General features: G+C 38.8%; 1 long non-coding RNA gene across 1 annotated transcript in view; it reads left to right on the top strand.

Moving 5' to 3' along the window:
* The first annotated feature begins 249 nt into the window (after positions 1–249).
* Positions 250–18,766, top strand: part of LOC141371429 (uncharacterized) — a 411,351-nt gene continuing 392,834 nt past the window's right edge. The window contains exons 1-2 of the long non-coding RNA XR_012376383.1: positions 250–341; positions 7,688–7,723. This is a non-coding gene — a long non-coding RNA (uncharacterized lncRNA). The remainder of the gene's footprint in view (positions 342–7,687; positions 7,724–18,766) is intronic.

The following is an 18,766-nucleotide window of genomic DNA, read 5'->3' as shown; positions in this document are numbered from 1 at the left end:
GTGGTGATTAGAATAGAATAGAACAGAACAGAATAGAATCTGATAAGAGATTTGTGGTGGTTTTAGGTTTTAGAATCCAAGGATTCTTTGATATTCCTCCCTTAAAGAGGTGGAACTTGATTGCCCTCCTCTTAAGTATAGAGTGACTCCCTTCTAATAGAATACAGTGGAAGTGATGGTGTGTGACTTCCAAGACTAGGTCATAAAGGCATTGTAGCTTCCTCCTCTCTGTCTCTTGGGTCTCACTTTGTGGGAAACCAGCTGCCAGATTGTGAGGACACTCAAGAAGCCTTATGGAGAAACCCACCTGCTGAGGAACGGAAGCGCCTGCCAACAGTCGTGTGAGCAAACCTTCTCGCAAGGGGTTCCTCTAGCATTGGTCAGGCCTTCAGATTATTGTAGACCTGGCCAACAAATTGCATGCAATCTCATTTTGACAGCTTTTTCTGGATTCCTGAACACAGAAACTGGAAGATAATGCTTGTTTATTGTTTTAAGCTGCCAACTTTGGGGATAATTTGCTATATATAGCAATAAATAACCAGTGCAGCCCTTGGTGCTATGTTGAGTTTAGACTTTATCTTATAATCCTAGCCCCATGCTTCATATCGAGTGCCTGGTTGATAAATGGGTCCTAAAATGAATTAAAGATGATAGGGAGCCACTGGACATTTTTGAGCTGGTGAACAACATGATGACAGTATGCTTTTAGAAAAATTAATGCAGAGTGAGTAGGCAATGAATTAGGGGTGGAGGACATTTGTGGTAGGGAGGCAATTCAGTCTGTTGAAATGACTTAAGCATGTAAGGGTTAGGTTTAGGGTGAGGGGAAGGAACAAAGCAAATACAAGTTCCATGAGAGTCTGGCCTTAGCTTGTCTTTCTTTACCACTAGAGCCCCAGAGCCTTGCACAGCACTTGGCACATCACAGGCATTCAATAACGTTTATTGAATGAATGATTGAATGAGTGAGTGAGTAGGTGGGTGAATGAATTGGGTGAGTGAATGAAAAAAATAGAAATGTGGTGAACCAGAAAACTTTGTTTCTACTTTTCTTTAGAAATGAAAACTCTCCAAAGATTCTATAGGTAATATCTCAAGTAGATCTCAGTGACCCCAAACTCTATTTTCTGTGTCTGTGATCCTGATTGGGGCCAGCTTGTTTTCAAAGCCCATTCCCATTCTGAAGTTGATTTTAAAATATTCCTTTTCTTTTCACATCATTCATGCCACAAACATTTACTGGGCATCTATAATATACTTGGCATTGTGATGGGCCCCAGGGGGAAAAGATGAGTGAAGGATGGTCCTGTGGTGCTTCAGTATTTCTTTCTCTGCTTTTATCTCTAGTCATCTCAGAAGTTTATTTTTGAAATAAAGATTCATTTTCTTAGTGGAATTCTTAAGTGGGGAGCGATGAGATGAATTTGGGCTTTTAGGAACTGCTTTTAGAACTTGTGGATGACTTCCACTGTTTGCTGCTCACCCTTGCTGATATGCCCTATTAATATTCAAAAGCTGTCACTTTATTTTATCTTTGTTCTTTAGTAGACTAGACTGCTGGCTGGGAGAACCTGGTTTGTCTGGGTTAGTCTTGTCACACTGTTGGGTAGGACAAAAAGAGACATGGCTCAAGGTTGTTAGTGTTTTAAAAATTTGGGGGGAGTTTCTGCATATTTCTCTTGGTATCACACTCTATTTAATTGACTTCTGTTCCCTTTTCTTGTAAATAAGATTCAACATTGTTAGGGACAATCCCAGACGTGGCCTGCTGTTGAGTGGACAGTTGCTAGAGAGCACAATCTGGATTTAGGCTGAGGAAAAGCTCTAGGGATGGCATTTATATATCAAGCCCGTAGTCCTCTTTAATAGCAGTGGCTGGAATGTTGTGTTAGAAAGGATTCTAATGTGTACTTGAGCATGGTAGGAAAGAGCAGTGTTAGTGATGGCTGCCCAAGGACAAGGGTATGGGGACTAGCAGCATCTCTTTGGAGCAACTATTGAAAGGCTGGGCATTCTTTTAGATGTTCCGGGTAAGAACCAGATGAATGGAGGCTAAGAAAATTTTCATTTCCCTTGACTAATCTTTTCTCCACCTCTTTATAATCTTCTCTTTCACTATTGCCTTTTCTCCCTGCTCCTACTTTCCTGCTGTTTCTTCTCATGCTCCATGATTTCTCCTTTTCTTCTCCCTCTGCCTCCACATACCTCTCTTTCAGCTGATATAAAGCATACCTCCCCACACCCACCCAGCTACACACATCTGACATAACTATGGCTCTTCTGGGCTAGTCTAAATATGTTCAGAACTATGTAGTGGTTAGGGTGACAGAGGTCAATAGCTTTACAACCCCCTAGGCTCTGTTTTGCCTCTAATCCCTCTGGCCTTCTTGATATGCTGGCAGAAGTACTAAAGAGGCCAGGTCATTGGATTTGCAAGGCCATGGTCAAGTACATGGCCAAGAAGGAGCTCTCAACATGAGGAAGACATACACACATGTAACCCTTTGCTTCCCCTCTCCACACTATACATAGACAAGCAAGTCTCCCCAGAGCCTCTCTTCTCTCTGGTTCTTCTCATCAGAATTAAATTAACTTAACATTTTAAAAGAAAAAAACATCTGAAAATATTCACACACTAGACTCTAAAGGAGGAACTGTGTTTCATTTACATTTGCTTTCCATTTAAGTCAAAGTGCGCATACTCAAAGCTGCTTCTTCTAGCAGAGGCAGACTCAACTATTATCATAATGCTTCCTTTTTTTCCCTTCTCCCCATTTGATAACCACATTTTACTCTTAAATATTTAGTTTTCTTTTATTCAATCTTTTAGGTTACTATATTGGAACAGAAGGGAGCGGGGAGACAGTCTTTTTTCATCCCAGTTGATATTCATCTGTCTGCCTAAAATTTTTTTTCTTCCTTTTTTTTTTTTTTTGTCATTTACCACCATTTTGGCTGGTGGATATAGGTTTTTTTTTTTTTAACCTCTAAGCACATTGAATGTCTTTAGGCTTGCATGTTAGACAGGAGACTGATAGGATAATGATGATGGAATGTTAAACGCTATCTATGTAAATCAGCTCCATCAATGGGTACAAGATTCAGCTACTTTAGGCCTTTTTTTTTTGACATACATTTTCACTTTTTTTTTTTAAGGAGAATAATATTGGATTGTTATTAACCTACTTTAGAAGGATCTTTGTACTACCAGACACATTACTATTTTGCATAAAGTCATATTAAATTTTGGTATGATGTACAACATGATTTTCTCCTAAATGCTGCTTTTAACCTCCAAGCAGTTTCTTTTGTATTTTTGGTGGAAGACTGGTTTCTGATAGCCAGATCCCAATTGGGAAGTAGGAAGGAAAAAAATGAAGATCTTTACATGCTCTCTGCAGGCAGGGGAAAGCAACTTACATTTTCTCCACTTATTTGAAGTATGGAAATCAGCTGGGTAGATTCTAAGACTGATTATGTTTTGAGGTGATCCGTGAAACCCCTGCTTCATCTTTGGGTTCTAGAACACAGCCACTAAGAGCTAAGCTTGAAACAAGATTGGATTTGATTAAGGGCATGAGAATGGTTATCAATCTTGGTTGCAAGTAAGATAGGCTCTAACTCAAACCTGGCTATAAACTAGAATACATGAAGTTGCAGGTGGCCTCAAGGGTGGCCTGGAAGGAGGACCTCAAGAGATGCCATTAGGTTTCTGTCTTTTCTCCCTCCCCCTTTCCCATCTCTCTTTTCACATCTTCCTCTCCCTGTATTTCTTTTTTTTTCTCACTGCTCATTTTTACTTTTCTCTCTCTCTGATTGATCGCTTTCCCTTCACCCCTCCCTCCCCATCTTTCTCTCTCTCCCTGCCTCACTCTCTCCATTTGATCCCCTTCATCTTTCTCTCACCCATTTCTACCCACAGCTCCCCCATCTTTCCGTCTCCCATTTTGTCTTTCCTCTCTCTCTCCTCGATCTCTCTCCCCTCATTTCTTCTCCCCAACCTCTCTTCCATTTGTCTTTCTCTCATCTCTCCTCCCACTCATTTTCTCTCCACGCCATCTGATTCTCTCTCCTCCACAACTTTCCCATCTCTCAACCTCTTCATACAGACTATGTAGTTGTTTCCTCTACATAGTGGGGGACATGGCACATGTGGCTCCAGTTTCACATGTTCCCAGCTTGATGACTTCATAGCAAAAAGAATTCTTCTCCCCTAGACTCCAGTTTATGTAAATTTCAGAAAAGTTTTCAATTAACTTGGCTTGGGTTACATGCCTACTTCTTGGAATTAATTCACTTACATCAGCAAAATAAGAAGATGCCTCATGTAGGTCAAATGCCTATCTCTGTGGCCAGTGGTGATGAGGGTAGGGGCAAGGTGTTAGGATGGGCAGCCCCATAACAATCACTGAGAGTAGGAAAGGGGTCTTCTATTGAGGAAATGGAAGTGTTATTAACAGAAGAAATAGGAGACAGACTCTGGGCAGACAAGAACAGCAGATATCTACCACAAGCACCAAATAGGGTTATGTAGAGAAGAGAACAGTTCTCCATACCACTATCTTGTTCTGGCCAGAAAATGTATACTGGTAAGGGGGTAGGAGAGTTATATTTCTTGCTAGTGCATGTGGATTATCCTTTCTTTTTGGTCTTAGAGATCCTTCCAGCTGGTAGAAAAGACCCAGTTTTTAATCCTGTCAGTGACCTTTCCTCCTTGTCACTTAAATCTTCTATCTCCCAGTCCGTTTTAAGGGAATGCCTCAGGGGTGTCAAAAAAGTCACACATCTGCTATCCTTGGTCTCTTGCCCTAGGCTGCCTCTCATTCTCATTGTACTAACTCCACCCAGTTCCTTGGGGTTTCTTAATTCCCACAGCAGACATGAGCTACACCCTCTTTATCCATGGTTCAGCCTGAAACAGGTGGGCACATCTCAAAAAAATAAGCAAAAAACAGGAATAAAATAATCACAATTCAGGAAGGAATAATATAATTCAAGGACATTTCAGTATTGTAATGGGCAATTTGGGGGACTGGAGTGTGAAGGAGCATATTTAGTCTCATGGTGCATCAGCAGTTTGAACTGATTTACAGAGACAGAGATGGGGACTACAGTAAGATGGGGAGAGAATAGAAAGTGAAGCCAGGAAGCCAGTGACAGTCCCTTTGCTTTCTTTGCATTAGGCTGGAGGTGAATGTCCTTCACTCAGTATAAACAAGCCAGGAGTTGGGAGCTTGGGTGGGGAGAATGACAAGCACACCTTTAATTGGGAAAGCATTTGGTTGGATTTACTTGCTTCAAAATGCCTTAACTTAAGAGAGCCAACCCCCAAAATGAGTTGAGGCCAATTCAGTTTCTCCCTGATAAATAGAGCCAGGAGTGTTGACGATGTGCGTCAACGGAGAAACCAACCTCATGGATCCTTCTCAAGATGTTTATGGAAGGAGGTCATGGGGCAAGAGGGGAAACTGGGCTCAGAGGGTGGTGCTGAGAGCTCTATTTCCTCCACCAGGATGTTAATAGCAGTTTCTGGCTGAGCTTGTGGCTTGAGCTGCCCATTTTGGATTTGGCTGACGACTCTTTTGGGCAGGCTTTGCGCCTCTGCCTGTTTGTGTTAGAATGCGACACATGGACTCAGCAGTCAGCCAGGTGCCAACCATGTAATCTGACACCATATGTTCCCAAGTCAGGAGAGAATAGAGCAGATTTTTTTTTTTTATAATTTTGGAAGTAGGTTAATTACATTCATCTATATTTTCGGCTCTGAGGGTCACAGATGCGAAATTATTCCTGACATATTTAGGTGGTCATTCATGACCAAAATTATTAAGTATGAACTTTACCATTTGCAAGATGGGGCAAAGAGAATATTCTTAGAGTGAGCCACAGCTCAAAAAGATATTTCCTTAGTCATTGGCACCACTTTTAAAAGTGGATTTAAAGTGTTGTTTTGAGGGGGAAATCGGTGTTGCTCATTTTATTGGCATCTTTCTCTGCCCAGATATTAGTTTGTTTGTGATATTTAACTGTTTTTTCATTGGATATTGATGGATGGAGTCAGCTATGTCATTTTTCTGTGGCTTTTTGTTCTTAAAGTTTAAGTATCAAAGCCAAACTTGACTAAAAAATGAAGTCTATTTGATTCAGGGCATTTAACCAATGCAAGCTAATGACAGTCTTTCACATGGCTAACATTTGTTGAGAGTTTAATCAGTGCCAAGAAGGTGCTGAGATGTTTACATGCAATATCTTATTCAATCCTTGAACAATTCATGTGTCAGGAGCTCTTCATTATCCTCATCTTATAGTTAAGAAGTGGGATATGCCTGTTATCTTGCATTAGCCCTTTTAGGTGTGTACCTTATACTTCTCCACCCTGTTTGGGACCTGGAAGGCTGACAGATAAGGATCGCTCCCCCCCCCCCCAACTCCCCTGCCCTCTGGCTTACTTTTGGGTTTGGCTGGTGAAGATCCCTGATAAGGAAAGCTTCTTAGCTTTCCTTAGAAGGATAGAGGGAAGAGAGTGACCTAGAACTAGAGTAGTTTGGATATAAACGCAACCTCTTTACTCTGAGTAAGCTACTAAGCATCTCTGCTCTTCAAATTTTTATCTCTGAAATAGAGATGAGTCTACCTATCTCTTGGGTGGTGGTGTGGAAGGTTAATTTAGATGCTGCATGGGAAACTAACTAGCCAGATTTATCCATTGTAAAGGTATGTTTTTCCTTTTCCTTTGCATTGTACAAGTAGTCTGTGGGGTGATATTTTGCAACTAGAATGTGTTCCCTAATGCAGCAGGTGCCCATATCCTGTCCAGATCCCCTAGGCCCACCTGGGTCGTCACCTGTATACACTGTATTCTGCCATAGCTACTTTTGTCTTCTTTGCCCGAGGGAGTGTGCTTTGTCTCGGGAGGAGCAGGCCAGGAATGCCAATATTTCCATTGATTCCTATATATTAAGTTTTTTTATTTTTATTTTTATTTTTTTTATATATTAAGTTTTTTTAATTCATAATTTTGCAAATTTCATAAAAATTTGAATTTTGTCAAATGCCTTTTCAGTGTATATACTTCATATGATTTCCCCCTTTGATTTATTAGCATGGTGGATTATATGAATCAAGCACCTCATGTTGAACTCTCTGCATGGCCAGAGCATTACTTTCATTGGCTGTTTGGTTGTCTTTGCTAATATTCAATTTATTTTGATGTACATGTTAGTAAGTGAAATTGGTCTGTAGTTTCTTCGTGCAATTTTTACAAGTTCAAGTATCAGTGTGATACTTGCCTTATAAAGGGAACTGGGAAGTTTTTCTTCTTTTTCTATTCTCTGGAACAAGTTAAATAATATTGGGATTATGTTTTCTTTGAAGGTCCAGTTTCGATATGAAATTATTTAGGCCAGCTGCTTTGTTTGCTGCTTTGTTTTCTTTTGTTTCTTTTTTTTAAAGATTTTATTTATTTATTTGAGAGAGAGAGAAAGTGAGAGCGAATGAGCACGAGCTGGGTGAGGGGGAGAGGGGAAGCAGACTCCATGCTGAGCAGGGAGCCCGACCCGGGACTCGATCCCAGGACCCTGGGATCATGACCTCAGCCGAAGGCAGCCACTTAACTGACTGAGCCACCCAGGCGTCCTCTTGTTTTGCTTTGTGGTAGATCTTGATAATTTTTTTTTTCTTCTAGGAAATTGTCCAATTTTTGTCTACTGGGATCACTTTGGTGAGTTGTATTTTTCTTAAAATTATACATCTATTTAGATTTTCAAATTTATTGCACAGAATTATACAAAGTATTTTCTAATGATGCTTTCAGTTTTGTTTGCTTTTCACTGTTTCTTACTTTGTATACTTGTGTTTTCTCACATTTCTTTTTCTTGACTAACTGAGCTAGTGGTTTGTTTATTTTATTGATTTCTTGAAATACCAGCTTTTTAATTTGTTAACTAGTTTTACCTTTTTGTCTTTTCTAAACATTGTGTTTTGTTATTTGTTTTCTTCCTTCTGCTTTGTTTTGGTTTATTTTGTTCTTTTTCAAACTTCTGATTTGGTTGTTTAATGTATTTTTATTCTTTCATCTTTACTATGGATGCTTTAGTTGTATTTTATAGATTCTGACATAGTTTCTAAAATGATCACTATAATGTTTTCTTTATCACATATAAAATTTTCATGCATATTTGAGCCTCTTTCTGTTCTGTCCTGTCTGTATCATTTGTCTATCTTTTATTTTTTTAGGATCAAAAATTTTAAGTTACTACAGTTTTAGTTAGTTTTTTTTTTTTTAAAGATTTTATTTATTTATTTGAGAGAGAGAGAATGAGAGACAGAGAGTACGAGAGGGAAGAGGGTCAGAGGGAGAAGCAGACTCCCTGCTGAGCAGGGAGCCCGATGTGGGATTCGATCCCAGGACTCCAGGATCATGACCTGAGCCGAAGGCAGTCGCTTAACCAACTGAGCCACCCAGGCACCCCCAGTTTTAGTTAGTTTGTAAGAACAGTATTGACTTTTGTGTATTTCTTTTATAAATGACCACTTTATTAATGTTTTTCTTGTTTCTATTTTTTTGTTTATTCTTTTGTGTTTTCTAAGTGTGATATCACATATGCACATAATGAGAAATTGTACGATCATTCTTCTAATAATTGTATCTCTTATTTTGTTGATTTTAAATGCACTGAATGGCACTTTTAGAACAATATTAAATAACAAATAAAAGAATGTCCCCGTGAGTGGGGGGATGGGCAAAATGGGTGAAGTGGAGTTGGAGATACAGGTGTCATTATGCGGTGACTAAGTCACTGGGATAAAAGGTGCAGTGTAGGGAGTATCATGAATGGTATTGTAATACTGTTGTATGGAGACAGATGGTAGCTAACCTGTGGTAAGCATAAGCATAACATATAGACTTGTCAAATCACCATGTTGTACACCTGAAACTAATATAAAATTGTATGTTAACTATACTTAAAAAAAAAAAAAGAATGTCCCCCCTGTCATATTGCTGGCTTTAATAGGGATGCTTCTAGTGTTTCACTAGTTAGTATGGTTCTTTTTTTTATTTTAATATGATTCTTAATTTGGGAGGATATGTATGTCTTTTTTTAAAAAGTAAGGTTTTTTTTTTTTTAACTTGGAGATGGATTTAAATTTTAACAAATGCTTTAGACAGTTTTCTTGGTAATCATAGTTTTCTCCTTTGACTTATTTATATGATGAATTTCATTAATGGATTTTCTAAGATTAAAAAATATTTTTAAATTCCTGGAATGAATCAATATGCATAATGTACTGCTGTTACTCTCATTGTTAACTTTTTATTTAGGACTTTACATTAATATTTTTAAAGTTAGGTTGGTTTGCATGTTTCTATTTGTAATAATTTTGGTTGTCAAAAATTTAATTCTTGATGGATTTCTAATAGTCTATCACATGGATATGCCACAAATTAATGTCACAATGGTTCCTTTATATAGACATTTATTTTGCTTCTAGTTTTTCAGCATTGTAAATAAGTGACAATGAAGAGTCTTGTTAATCCCTGCTCCTCAGTCTCAACTCATTCACCACTTCCTAAAATAATCCCTTCCTGACACTCTGATTACACCGGATCCTTCAATTATTTAGGGTTGTCTTTTCTTCACCAGAGCTTGGTATGCCTATAACTTACATGGACTGTGTATTTAGCTGATTGCCATCTGTCTTCTCCTACTAGGTGGTAAGTGCCATGAAGTCCAGGATTGTGTCTGATAGTGCATCTTTCAAGGAGCTCTGTGCCTGGCCCATAGTATGTGCTCAATAAACATTTTCTGAATACTGATTACCATCTATCTACATGCATTTACTTCTAGGGAGGGTAGGCTTATTACATAAAGGGAAATTTTAAATTTAACTTTATTTTCTGTGTATGTTGAGATAACATTTTGGTTGGAGCCGGGGATGAACTGGATTGTTTTCATAATAGAAGAGAGAGGAATTTGATTAGAGTTGAGATGGTGGAGAAAGGGTAGGTGGACACGAGTTAGAAAGGCTATGATCTGTGAGCGGGTAGCTGAGACACAGGCCCTAGAGCTGGTGGTGAGGAGAGTAAAGAGTTTTGGAGAAAAGATTTTTCACATGAAATGCCATACAATGGGATCTTTCTCTACGACTCTGAAGTCTTCAGAAAAGACTACTCAGCTTATCAAGTGCTTAGTCTGAATAGATCTTTTTGTTTTTTTTAAAGATTTTATTTATTTATTTGACAGAGAGAGAGCACAAGCAGGGGGAGCAGCAGAGGGAGAGGGACAAGCAGATTCCCTATTGAGCAGGGAGCCCGATGCGGGGCTCGATTCCAGGACCCCAGGATCATGACCTGAGCTGAAAGCAACCACTTAACTGAGCCACGCAGGCGCCCCCTGAAGATTTCTTATGAAAATCATTTTTGTGAAGCTAAGACAGAGTTGGTTCTTCAGTAAGTAAGTACAAAGATGACACTGTCATCTGAGTTTCACCAAGATTAAGTTTAACAGAGGGAAATGTAAAGCCCTCATATACATTAAAAAAAAAATCAGTTGTCCGAATAGAGGTTAGAGGAACACCTGCTTTTGATAACTTTCTCTTTGAAAACATGAACGATTATCTGAGTGCAACATGAACCAATTCTGTGTGTTCAGTATTAAAACTAAACCAATAAATGCAGTAATTAATTGGAGCACAGAATCCTAGTCAAGGTAGGTCATAGTTCTACTTTAGTCTATTGGTCAGACTACATTTAAAGTATTTTTTTCTAGGCCTTTACTTTAGTTTTTGGCAGACTTGATAGAACCCAGAATGCTACCTTGTAGGGGAAAGTTTGGGAAGCCATGGCCTAAAGAAATGTTTGAGGGGAGTTTAGTCTTAAAAAGAAAAAAATTTGAGGGCCACTTGTTGGCTGTCCTCAAACATGTTGAAGGACTGCTATGATGAAGAGGGATAGGTACTGTTCTGTGAGATGCAGAAGACATATTTGAAACGATGGGAGATATTACAAGGCAGAAGATGTAGACTCAATATATGGAAAAGCTTTGTAGAGCAAACTGGACTACACTGCTGTTGGAAGAGGGAGCTTTCTGGATTTGAGGATGCTAGTAGAAGCTGCATGACCATCTGTAGGAGAGATTGTAGAGGAGATTTCTGCATTGGTTGGGCCAGACACATGACTTCTTCATTCTCTTTCAGTGGAGAGTCTATAAAAAAGGCTAGCTGCCTCACTGCTTGCACTCTTGTTACTAGCTTATTATCTACTTTACCCTGCAGGCTCTAAACTCTGTGAGGATGAGGGCTAAGTCTATTTTGTTCACACTGAATTACCAGGGCCTGGCATAGAGCTTTGTTTTCAACAGTTACCTGGTGAAGTAAAATGAATGGTTGCCATCCTAGGTAGCCAAGGCTACTGGAGCAGCTTAGCTCTGGTGGAACAAAGGAAATTAATCAAGGGGACTGGGTCAGTTGATTTTTGTCTTTCCCTGGACCCTGTCCTTTATGTGCCAGGTATTGAGCCAATAGGAGACCTTTTAGGTGTAGCCTTCCTTACTCCATTCATGAGTTGGCAGAGTGGTTAAGAACACAGTTCGCAGAATCAGATTCCTTTGCATTACTTTCACAGAGTTATTATGAGGATTGAATTTGTGTGTGTGTGTGTGTGTGTGTGTGTGTGTGTAAGCTGTTATAAATTGGTATAAATTCTTTTCTTAAAATTAAGCTGTTGGAAAATATAGGACACATAGTAGGGCTTTGAGTAGTACACATGATGGTGAATTCTCTTCCTATATATAGGAGCTTATGAAGAAGTCCTCTAAAATTTTTTTTTTCTTCACACTAGAGAGGTAGAAGGCTGGATTTGAGTTCCAGCTTTGCCATAAGCTATGATCTTAAGCAGGTCATTCTTCTCCCTGGAACATCAGTAACATGGGTCTGAAAATACCAATCTTGATTACCTTGAGAATGAAATGAGCTAAAATATGTGGCGGGGTCTTGATAACTATGTAGAATAAAATGCATACCTTTAGTTCTATTATTGCTTATATCTTTTTCCCCTGCCCCCAATACACATACCTTGTAGTGGGGACCTGGTTCAGCTACTGGTTTAGAGGAAACGGATTTTCCCATGCTTCTAGGTTTAGCTCTTCTCATAATCCTTTCCTGGGAAGAGGAAGGTGGGGTGAGTACATCTTTTTTGCTTCAAAGTTGATCAGGATCCTCAGGTGTAAGGTCCTAGCTCAGAAAGAAAAATTGTTATTTTGATTTCCACACTGTTCTTCCATGCTGTTTCTTTCTCAGTCCCTCTTGAAATTTCCCTGGTTCTCCTGTGGCATAAAGTGAGTCAGAATGGCAAATGAAACATGCAGGAGACATAAATTCCAGGCATAAAATATATATCAAATATACATCTATCAATTGGCTTTATGCTATCTGAGCTGCCCCCAGGGTGTCAGTGGATCAGGTGAATGGATTTCTGCCACTGTGGGTAATTCCATAAGGTAATAGGGCGGACCCTAATGCAGTGGAGAGGCAATATTCTCCCAGTTATATATCATGGTTTAAAAGGGGAATTTGTATATTTTGATTTTGCGAGTCAATGAAGTTGAATCCCCAAGGCACTCTCGGAGCTCAGGCTTTCTGAGGCTGTGGAGACAAACTGGCTCAAAGCCAGGAAGGCAGCCCAAAGAGAAGGAAGCCCCCTCGACTCCAGAGGCCTGGTCCAGAAAGGCTCAGTCTTACGCCCTCCCAGAAAACTCAAGGTAGAAATAATTGCCATATAAATGTTATATATTTTCCCCATTTAATTGGCCAAGCTAAGTATAACACCAAATAGTGAACTTGTCTAACCAAATGGGAAAAAGAAATTTGAGCTATTTGAATGACTGGCAAAACCAAGTCAGAGGTGGTCAGTCAACTAGCTCTGCTTACTGTGATGATACAATGAAAGTGAGAAGAAAGATGGAAATGAAGAGAGAAGCATGATGAATAGTTAATACTTATTGAGATAACATTTTATTTTCTAGGTACTGTGCTTAGCACTTTCCATGCACTAATTTAATACTTTCTACAAGTCTCTGAGGTAAGAACTATGATTATCATTCACATTTTATGGTTGAGGAAATTAAGGCATGGAGAGGTTAAGCAACCTGCCCAAGGACCACCTAGTTATTGGTAGTAGGGATTTGAAACCCCTCTTAACCCTTATACCATATTACCTCCAAAGGAGAAAAGCTCTTTCCAATTTGGGGAATGGTTTTCTAGGCTCCCGGAAGTCTGATGACTTAGGTTTAGAAAAGTTTGATCGGAAATGAGAGTATTAGAAATGTGCCTAGAAGCAAGTTAGTACTTCTTTAATATGTTAATATGCTTAAGAATTGTTTCTACAGCTCTGCAAAATTAGTGGGAGGTAGGAAGAAACATACTTTGACCTTACTTTAGATAAAATCTCTGTTGACAAAATTCACATTTGGACTCAGCCCAAGCAGCACTGTTAGAAATTTGACTTGCCTTAGATTTAGGAGATTTTAAGATTCCAAAAATAGGGTCCTGAAGAAGGATGCAGACTTTAACTTTGATTACTGAAGTGAGCTGTGCTAAACATTCCCTATCATTGAGGAGTCCCAAGTCCGGTACACTGTATGCATAAGTTAATAAGCAGGATACAGCAAATGAGTACTTAATATACAACATCTTCGGGCTAACAGAACCCAGTTTTATTCAGGCAGTCACCCCTTCCCTATGCAGCCAGTTACCTCAGACACAGCTGATCCAAGTCTCAGATCCCAGGGGTAAATCTGATTGGATTTAGGATAATCCAATTCCTCTAGCCTGTGATTGGTTCAACAGTGGGCATATGACCTGATACTGGTGAATCAGAATTGAGAGGAAGTGGGAGAGGAGGGAGAGAGGTTGAGGTGTCTGGGTAAATTTTCATCTATTTTAAGAGAAATGCTCAGAAAGGTTATCTTTTTCTTTACTCTGGAAATAACTGTGTTTGTATAGTGATAACTATATATATATCTCATAGTGCTTTATAACTTTCTGGAAGACCCAACTAAAATCAGCTTAAAGAATATGAGTTATTTTCTAATTTATCACATAACAAGGAGTTCAGAGGTAGGACAGTTCCAGTGTTGGTTATAGGGGCACAAGTTTCCTTCTGTCTTTCTGTAATGTGTGTTGGTAACTTTCTTTGTGGTGACAAGATGGTCATAGCGGCTCCAGGAATCATTTCGCACAGAAGAGGCAAGACAGTTCAGAGGCAGGAAATTGGGCAAGTTCCTGACTTGTGTCCCTTTATATGAGTCTGGAAAATATTAGAAGGGCCAAAGCTGACTTCCCCTTACATTGCCAAGATTTGTTACATGTGCATTCTTCAAACAATTGTGGGAAGACAAATGGAATGACTATAATTGGCTTAGATAATTAACTACCAGATTTAGGAGGAGTTAATGAAATACACTGATGTCTGATACCTGAACAAAGCTGGGTTTCTTTGGAAAGAAAGGAGTGGGAGAGTGTAACTGTTGGATAGATAATCAATAGGGTCGGCCGCAGCCTACAATTGTCATCAGGCTAATGGTATGAATGAAGCCAACACAAGGATGACAGGGTGGGCAGACAGAAAGAATCTGAGTCCTTGATGACATAATGAGCTGCTGAATCAAACCAAATAAGAAACCTGCACAACTACCTGTGGACCTCCTGTTATGTGCCATAAATCTGTTCGAGGTTTCTGTAATTTAAGACTGAGATCACTAAACACAGATACAAGGTCCTTAATACACACTTGGTAATGAACAAATGAATGAATGAACAAATAAATGCATTTGAAGTTTATGTTCTAAGAATGAAAGTCTTTATCGTATCTCGCGTTAGAATGGGCAAATTTTAAAAAAGCAAGAATAAGTCAGATTTTGATATATTGAGAACACAGTGAATCCCTTTGACAAGATGATTTTTTAGCTTATAAAATTGTTCTTTTTAAAAAAAAACAGGGACTATCTGTGGTTATTATGGTTGAAAGAAAATTTCTGTAAATCAGGTATCTTCTGGATGGATACAAAGTGGGGAGATTAGATAGATATACTGGGAAAGAATTTAATAATACTTGCTGAATAGTTAGTGTGTGTCAGGCATTGTGACTGGCTTCAGGGATATAATAACATGCAAGACGGACATGATCCTGGCTTTCAAGAAGTTTGGAGCCTGATATAACAATTATTTCCTCTACGTTTTAGATTCTAATAGATTCTAAACCAGTAGAGAACTATTAGTAACAGTTTTGTTTTACTAAAAATTATACTAATTGAATATGTAATATTAGCTGATTACATAGCACTAATGAAGAGTAGATATATAAATAAAATACTATGAAAATCATCAACATTAATAGATACCTACCATTGATTGAGGACTTACTATGTGCCATGCACAGTTCTAAATGCCATATATACATAGTCATGTACTTCTAATAATAATCCTCTAAGGCAGACACTATTAGTAGTCCTGTTTTGCAGAAGAGAAACTTGAAGCAGAGAAAGGTTTAATATTTTACTAAGGTTACACACCTAGTAAGTTACTTAGCTGGGATTTGAACCCCGCTATTTTTGTTCCAGAGCCTATTTTCATAACCACTGCTATATGAGCATGGCATTTTATTCCCAGTGGTATAGATGTGAATCTGAGGCTCAGGCAGTGGACATGATTCACCCTCTTTACAGTTGAGGGAATTTGTACCTATCTCATAGGATGTTCTAAGTATTAAATGAAAGAATATGTAAAAAGAATATGTAAAAATAAACCTAGTGTTTGGTATAGAGGAAGCCTTAAAAAATGGAGAGCTTTATTATTATAAATCTAGATCTTGGTTTTTTGGTCCAATGCTAGGGATTATCAGGAATCTCTGAATTCCTTAAACCCACAGTGTTTCTTTACCACACCCATTTCTTTTAAACCCTCTCAACATACAGTCCCTACTTGCTTTGCAAGTGTTGCAGGTGGACATTAGAAAAGGTGATGGAGACTCATGAATGTAAGTCAGAAAGTCATCTCTAATTGCATCAATTCACTCTTCTGAGAGTGGCCAAGGTTAGCATAAGAAATCCAGAATGACTGGACATTGAGTTCTATATCAATTTTCCCAAAAAAGTTAGTTATCACAGAATGGTAGGATTGAAAGGGATTCGAAAGGACATGCAGTCTAACCTCCTTCTTTGGAATCCTCACCAAGGGATACTTTCTGAAATTTGGATTTGTGCCTAGGGTATATATGAGATGTTTACCACTTTTCCATCACACAGAGAAAAACAAACCAGGTCAACAGAAAATAGCTTAATGAATTTTCACAAAGTAAACACACATGTGTAACCAGCATCCAGAGAAGAATAGAGCTTTTCCAGCACCCCAGAAGCTTTCTTTGTGCCCTCTCCCAGTTACTAACCCTTCAAAGGCAATTGTTATTCTGACTTTGATGCCACAAATCAGTTTTGTCCATTTCTGAACATAGTATAAGTAGAATCACACAGCATACACTCCTTGTGTCAACATAACGTCTGTGAGAGTTATCCATGTTGCATAAGGCTATGGTTTCTTCTTACTCATTGCTATGTAGTTTTTTGTTGTATGACCATACACAATTTATTTATCCATTCTTCTGTTGATGAACGATTAGTTTTTTTCCAGTTTGGTCTATTAATTACAGTGCTTCTATAAACATTCTTGGACATGTCTTTTGGTGAACATTTGTTTCCATTTCCGTTGGGTATATACCTGGGATTGGAATTACTAGGTCATGGGAATGCATGTTTTTGGCTTTAGTTGATGCTGGGCAATTTTCCAGGATGGTTTTCCAGTCTAGAAAGATTTAATTTAACTTTTTAGAGGACAAGACTTAGTGGGAAACATTGGAAGCCCCATTGTAAGTGGTGCTATATCTGGGCTGAAGCATCAGAAGCATCTGGTTAATAAATTCATTTGCTCAACATATATTTATTGAGCACCTACTATGTAAGGTGCTACTTAGCATAGGGCTTACCCTATGCTAGAGGCTCTAAGGCTTTGAAGACCTTATGGTCTAATGGAGAGAGAAAATTTAAACATATAATCCCAGCACTATATTTACAAACCGTGATAAGTACTATGAAGGAAAAGTACAGGATGCCATAAGCCCAATAGACTAGTGTCCTCCCCCTTTTTTTTCTTCCTAAAGGGAAGAAAATTAAAAAAAAAAAAAAAAAAAGAAAAGCAACCTACCTCTAACTGTAATAGCCTTAATTGTGAGCCAGCTTCTAAGCTGTCAGATCGGAACCTAATTAATCACCGAGGGTGATATGGAATTGATGAATTGCTTTGGTGCTCTTTTACTAGTATAAATCTTTGATTTAATGATTGCTGCTCTCTGATTCATACCGTACTACCCCAGTGATCAATATGCATGATGAATGGCTGATTTTCAAGAACCACCCACTTGCTAATGCTCCTTTACATATACAGTGTATGTATATATGAATTAGTACACAAGACGGATTTCTGACAAAGAGGCAGAGGGTGAGGTAATATTATGGGTTGAAGCAGAGGAGGGGCACAGTGGGTGAGATGAATGGAATTTGCTAAGAGCAGTTGGAAGGAAATTTTCAGAAAGGGCAAAATAAAGCACTCAGTGGGAGAATCCTTCTTCATTTACTTTTTACCAGTCTCCTTCAAGTAAGTCTTCCAGGTCAAGGATTTGATGTGGCTTTGGAGGAGACTTACTATCCAGAGCTCCTTCAGAATGACAAATTCATTGTAGGATGAGAGCTATAGATAATTTACTAGCTATGGCTTTCTTTGCTTCATTTCAGAGTTTCCATTGCTGAGGGGGGAGGGGCAAGAGGGTGGGAGGTTGATTGTGGTTTGCAGCAGTCCTTGAAGACCTGTTTTGTGGTTTGTTCATTCAATCTAGACCTATTTATTGAGTACCTGTCATATTCCAAACCCCAAGCTAGGTACTGGAAATACATTGGTGAGTAAGATAAAACCTCTATCCTCAGGGAACTTTTTATCTAGAAGGATCAGTGGGGCCACTAGAATCTTCTTTTGGTCCAGTCGATATGCACATGCTATACTTCACCCTGGTGTTTTTGAGATACCTGTTTTCTAGTTTCAGAGAATTATCTTGAGGCCTCTCTTACCCCCTTTGTCTCTCATAACACACATAAATTTTGTGATTCAGTTTACTCATCTCTCAAAACTTGCTCTCTCAAGTTTATTAGGGAAAGCTGGATTTATGCAGTGTAACTGTGAATGAGGCCAGTTCTGATGTGATTCTTACAGAAACCAGTCTCTTTATTGTCATGCTATACGTATGACACCAACTGAATAGTGAACTATTACATAAATATAAGATGTTTTGAATTCCCAGTGACTTCTCTGGAGGACGTAATCTAAGAAATCTTTTTTTTTTTTTTTAAAGATTTTATTTATTTATTCATGAGAGACAGAGAGAGAGAGAGAGAGAGGCAAAGGGAGAAGCAGGCTCCCAAGGAACAGGGAGCTTGATGCGGGTCTCGATCCCAGGACCCTGGGATCATGACCTGAGCCAAAGGCAGACGCTTAACCATCTGAGCCACCCAGGCACCCTTTTTTTTTTTTTTTAAAGATTTTATTTATTTATTCATGAGAGACTGAGAGAGAGAGAGAGAGAGGCAGAGGGAGAAGCAGGCTCCCAAGGAACAGGGAGTAATCTAAGAAATCTTAAAAGCTTTCTGTTGCATGTTTTTTTTTT

The sequence above is a fragment of the Callorhinus ursinus genome, unplaced genomic scaffold (assembly GCF_003265705.2).
Source record: "Callorhinus ursinus isolate GAN/ISIS: 27379988/994484 unplaced genomic scaffold, GSC_fseal_2.0 scaffold3, whole genome shotgun sequence".
Lineage (NCBI taxonomy): Eukaryota > Metazoa > Chordata > Mammalia > Carnivora > Otariidae > Callorhinus > Callorhinus ursinus.
This window is presented reverse-complemented; position numbering and strand designations above follow the sequence as displayed.